This window comes from Triticum urartu, chromosome 3A (genome assembly GCF_056163025.1).
Source record: "Triticum urartu cultivar PI428250 chromosome 3A, HENAU_Tu73, whole genome shotgun sequence".
In the NCBI taxonomy this organism is placed as follows: domain Eukaryota; kingdom Viridiplantae; phylum Streptophyta; class Magnoliopsida; order Poales; family Poaceae; genus Triticum; species Triticum urartu.
The window spans coordinates 639,540,944-639,546,265 of record NC_141875.1 but is presented as its reverse complement, the minus strand read 5'-3'; positions in this window follow the sequence as shown (position 1 = coordinate 639,546,265).

Below are 5,322 nucleotides of genomic sequence, written 5' to 3'. Positions count from 1 at the left end.
GGGTCTTGTCCATCACATCATTCTCCTAATGATGTGATCTCGTTATCAATGACATCCAATGTCCATAGTCAGGAAACCATGACTATCTGTTGATCAACGAGCTAGTCAACTAGAGGCTTACTAGGGACATGTTGGTGTCTATTATTCACACATGTATTACGATTTCCGGATAACACAATTATAGCATGAATAAAGACAATTATCATGAACAAAGAAATATAATAATAATGCTTTTATTATTGTCTCTAGGGCATATTTCCAACAGTCTCCCACTTGCACTAGAGTCAATGATCTAGTTACATTGTGATGAATCGAACACCCATCGAATTCTGGTGTTGATCATGTTTTGCTCTAGGGAGAGGTTTAGTCAACGGATCTGCTACATTCAGGTCCGTGTGTACTTTACAAATATATATGTCTCCATCTTGAACATTTTCACGAATGGAGTTGAAGCGACGCTTGATGTGCCTTGTCTTCTTGTGAAACCTGGGCTCCATGGCAAGAGCAATAGCTCCAGTGTTGTCACAAAAGAGCTTGATCGGCCCCGACGCATTGGGTATGACTCCTAGGTCGGTGATGAACTCCTTCACCCAAATTGCTTCATGCGCTGCCTCCGAGGCTGCCATGTACTCCGCTTCACATGTAGATCCCGCCACGACGCTCTGCTTGCAACTGCACCAGCTTACTGCCCCACCATTCAAAATATACACGTATCCGGTTTGTGACTTAGAGTCATCCAGATCTGTGTCGAAGCTAGCGTCGACGTAACCCTTTACAACAAGCTCTTCGTCACCTCCATAAACGAGAAACATTTCCTTAGTCCTTTTCAGGTACTTCAGGATATTCTTGACCGCTGTCCAGTGTTCCTTGCCGGGATTACTTTGGTACCTTCCTACCAAACTTACGGAAAGGTTTACATCAGGTCTGGTACACAGCATGGCATACATAATAGAACCTATGGCTGAGGCATAGGGGATGACACTCATCTCTTCTATATCTTCTGCCGTGGTCGGACATTGAGCCGAGCTCAATTTCACACCTTGTAACACAGGCAAGAACCCCTTCTTAGAATGATCCATATTGAATTTCTTGAATATCTTATCAAGGTATGTGCTTTGTGAAAGACCTATGAGGCGTCTTGATCTATCTCTGTAGATCTTGATGCCTAATATATAAGCAGCTTCTCCAAGGTCCTTCATTGAAAAACTCTTATTCAAGTAGGCCTTAATGCTGTCCAAGAGTTCTATATCATTTCCCATCAAAAGTATGTCATCTACATATAATATGAGAAATGCTACAGAGCTCCCACTCACTTTCTTGTAAACACAGGCTTCTCCATAAGTCTGCGTAAACCCAAATGCTTTGATCATCTCATCAAAGCGAATGTTCCAACTCCGAGATGCTTGCACCAGCCCATAAATCGAGCGTTGGAGCTTGCACACCTTGTCAGCATTCTTAGGATCGACAAAACCTTCCGGCTGCATCATATACAATTCTTCCTTAAGGAAACCATTAAGGAATGCCATTTTGACGTCCATTTGCCATATTTCGTAATCATAGAATGCAGCAATCGCTAACATGATTCGGACGGACTTCAGCTTTGCTACCGGTGAGAATGTCTCATCGTAGTCAACCCCTTGAACTTGTCGATAACCCTTAGCGACAAGCCGAGCTTTATAGATGGTCACATTACCATCCGCGTCTGTGTTCTTCTTAAAGATCCATTTATTTTCTATGGCTCGCCGCTCAACGGGCAAGTCAGTCAAAGTCCATACTTCGTTTTCATACATGGATCCTATCTCGGATTTCATGGCTTCTAGCCCTTTGTCGGAATCCGGGCCTGCCATCGCTTCTTCATAGTTCGAAGGTTCACCGTTGTCTAACAACATGATTTCCAAGACAGGGTTGCTGTACCACTCTGGTGCGGAACGTGTCCTTGTGGACCTTCGAATTTCAGTAGGAGCTTGATCAGAAGTATCTTGATCACCATCATTAACTTCCTCTCTAGTCGGTGCAGGCACCTCAGGAACATTTTCTTGAGTTGCGCCATTTTCCGGTTCAAGAGGTAATACTTCATCAAGTTCTACTTTCCTCCCACTTCTTTCGAGAGAAACTCCTTCTCTAGAAAGGATCCATTCTTGGCAACGAAGATCTTGCCTTCGGATCTGAGGTAGAAGGTATACCCAATAGTTTCTTTAGGGTATCCTATGAAGACGCATTTTTCCGACTTGGGTTCGAGCTTTTCAGGTTGAAGTTTCCTGACATAAGCATCGCATCCCCAAACTTTTAGAAACGACAGCTTAGGTTTCTTCCCAAACCATAATTCAAACGGTGTCGTCTCAATGGATTTCGACGGAGCCCTATTTAAAGTGAATGCGACAGTCTCTAAAGCATACCCCCAAAAAGATAGCGGTAAATCGGCAAGAGACATCATAGATCGCACCATATCCAATAGAGTGCGATTACGACGTTCGGACACACCATTACGTTGAGGTGTTCCAGGCGGCGTTAGCTGTGAAACTATTCCACATTTTCTTAAGTGTGTGCCAAACTCGTGACTCAAGTATTCTCCTCCACGATCTGATCGCAGGAACTTGATTTTCCTGTCACATTGATTCTCAACCTCACTCTGAAATTCCTTGAACTTTTCAAAGGTCTCAGACTTGTGTTTCATTAAGTAGACATACCCATATCTACTCAAGTCATCAGTGAGGGTGAGAACATAACGATAGCCACCGCGAGCCTCAACACTCATTGGACCGCACACATCAGTATATATGATTTCCAATAAGTTAGTTGCTCGCTCCATTGTTCCTGAGAACGGAGTCTTGGTCATTTTACCCATGAGGCATGGTTCGCACGTGTCAAATGATTCGTAATCAAGAGACTCTAAAAGTCCATCAGCATGGAGCTTCTTCATGCGTTTGACACCTATGTGACCAAGGCGGCAGTGCCACAAGTACGTGGGACTATCATTATCAACCTTACATCTTTTGGTATTCACACTATGAATATGTGTAGCATTACGCTCGAGATTCATTAAGAATAAACCATTCACCATCGGAGCATGACCATAAAACATATCTCTCATATAAATAGAACAACCATTATTCTCGGATTTAAATGAGTAGCCATCTCGTATTAAACGAGATCCTGATACAATGTTCATGCTCAAACTTGGCACTAAATAACAATTATTGAGGTTCAAAACTAATCCCGTAGGTAAATGTAGAGGTAGCGTGCCGACGGCGATCACATCGACTTTGGAACCATTCCCGACGCGCATCGTCACCTCGTCCTTCGCCAGTCTCCGCTTATTTCGCAGCTCCTGCTTCGAGTTACAAATGTGAGCAACTGCACCGGTATCAAATACCCAGGAGCTACTACGAGTACTGGTAAGGTACACATCAATTACATGTATATCACATATACCTTTTGTTTTGCCGGCCTTCTTGTCTGCTAAGTATTTGGGGCAGTTCCGCTTCCAGTGACCACTTTCCTTGCAATAAAAGCACTCAGTCTCGGGCTTGGGTCCATTCTTTGGCTTCTTCCCGGCAACTTGCTTGCAGGGCGCGGCAACTCCCTTGCCGTATTTCTTGAAGGCTTTCTTACCCTTGCCCTTCTTGAACTTAGTGGTTTTATTCACCATCAACACTTGATGTTCCTTTTTGACTTCTACCTCTGCTGATTTCAGCATTGCAAATACTTCAGGAATGGTCTTTTCCATCCCCTGCATATTGAAGTTCATCACAAAGCTCTTGTAGCTCGGTGGAAGCGACTGAAGGATTCTGTCAATGACCGCGTCATCCGGGAGATTAACTCCCAGCTGAGTCAAGCGGTTATGCAACCCAGACATTTTGAGTATGTGCTCACTGACAGAACTATTTTCCTCCATCTTACAGCTGAAGAATTTGTCGGAGACTTCATATCTCTCGACCCGGGCATGAGCTTGGAAAACCATTTTCAGCTCTTCGAACATCTCATATGCTCCGTGTCTCTCAAAACGTTTTTGGAGCCCCGGCTCTAAGCTGTAAAGCATGCCGCACTGAACGAGGGAGTAGTCATCGGTACGTGCCTGCCAAGCGTTCATAACGTCTTGTTCTGCAGGGAGAACAGGTGCGTCACCTAGCGGTGCTTGTAGGACATAATCTTTCTTGGCAGCTATGAGGATGATCCTCAGGTTCCGGACCCAGTCCGTATAGTTGCTGCCATCGTCTTTCAGCTTGGTTTTCTCTAGGAACGCGTTGAAGTTGAGGACTACGTTGGCCATTTGATCTACAAGACATATTGTAAATATTTTAGACTAAGTTCATGATAATTAAGTTCATCTAATCAAATTATTCAATGAACTCCCACTTAGATAGACATCCCTCCTGTCATCTAAGTATAACATGATCCGAGTTAACTAGGCCGTGTCTGATCATCACGTGAGACGGACTAGTCAACGTCGGTGAACATCTTCATGTTGATCTTATCTTCTATACGACTCATGCTCGACCTTTCGGTCTTCTGTGTTCCGAGGCCATGTCTGTACAGATGCTAGGCTCGTCAAGTCAACCTAAGTGTTTTGCATGTGTAAATCTGTCTTACACCCATTGTATGTGAACGTTAGAATCTATCACACCCGATCATCACGTGGTGCTTCGAAACAACGAACTGTCGCAATGGTGCACAGTTAGGGGGAACACTTTCTTGAAATTATTATGAGGGATCATCTTATTTACTACCGTCGTTCTAAGCAAACAAGATGCATAAATATGATAAACATCACATGCAATCAAATAATAAAAGTGACATGATATGGCCAATATCACATAGCTCCTTTGATCTCCATCTTGGGGCTCCATGATCATCTTGTCACCGGCATGACACCATGATCTCCATCATCGTGTCTCCATGAAGTTGCTCGCCAACTATTACTTCTACTACTATGGCTAACGCGTTTAGTAATAAAGTAAAGTAATTTACATGGCGTTTCTCAATGACACGCAGGTTATACAAAAAAATAAAGACAACTCCTATGGCTCCTGCCGGTTGTCATACTCATCGACATGCAAGTCGTGATTCCTATTACAATAGCATGAACATCTCATACATCACATATATATCATTCATCATTCATCACAACTTTGGCCATATCATATCACAAAGCACTTGCTGCAAAAACAAGTTAGACGTCCTCTAATTGTTGTTGCAAGTTTTACGTGGCTGAAGTAGGGTTCTAGCAAGAACGTTTTCTTACCTACGTGAAAGCCACAACGTGATTTGTCAACTTCTATTTACCCTTCATAAGGACCCTTTTCATTGAATCCGCTCCAACTA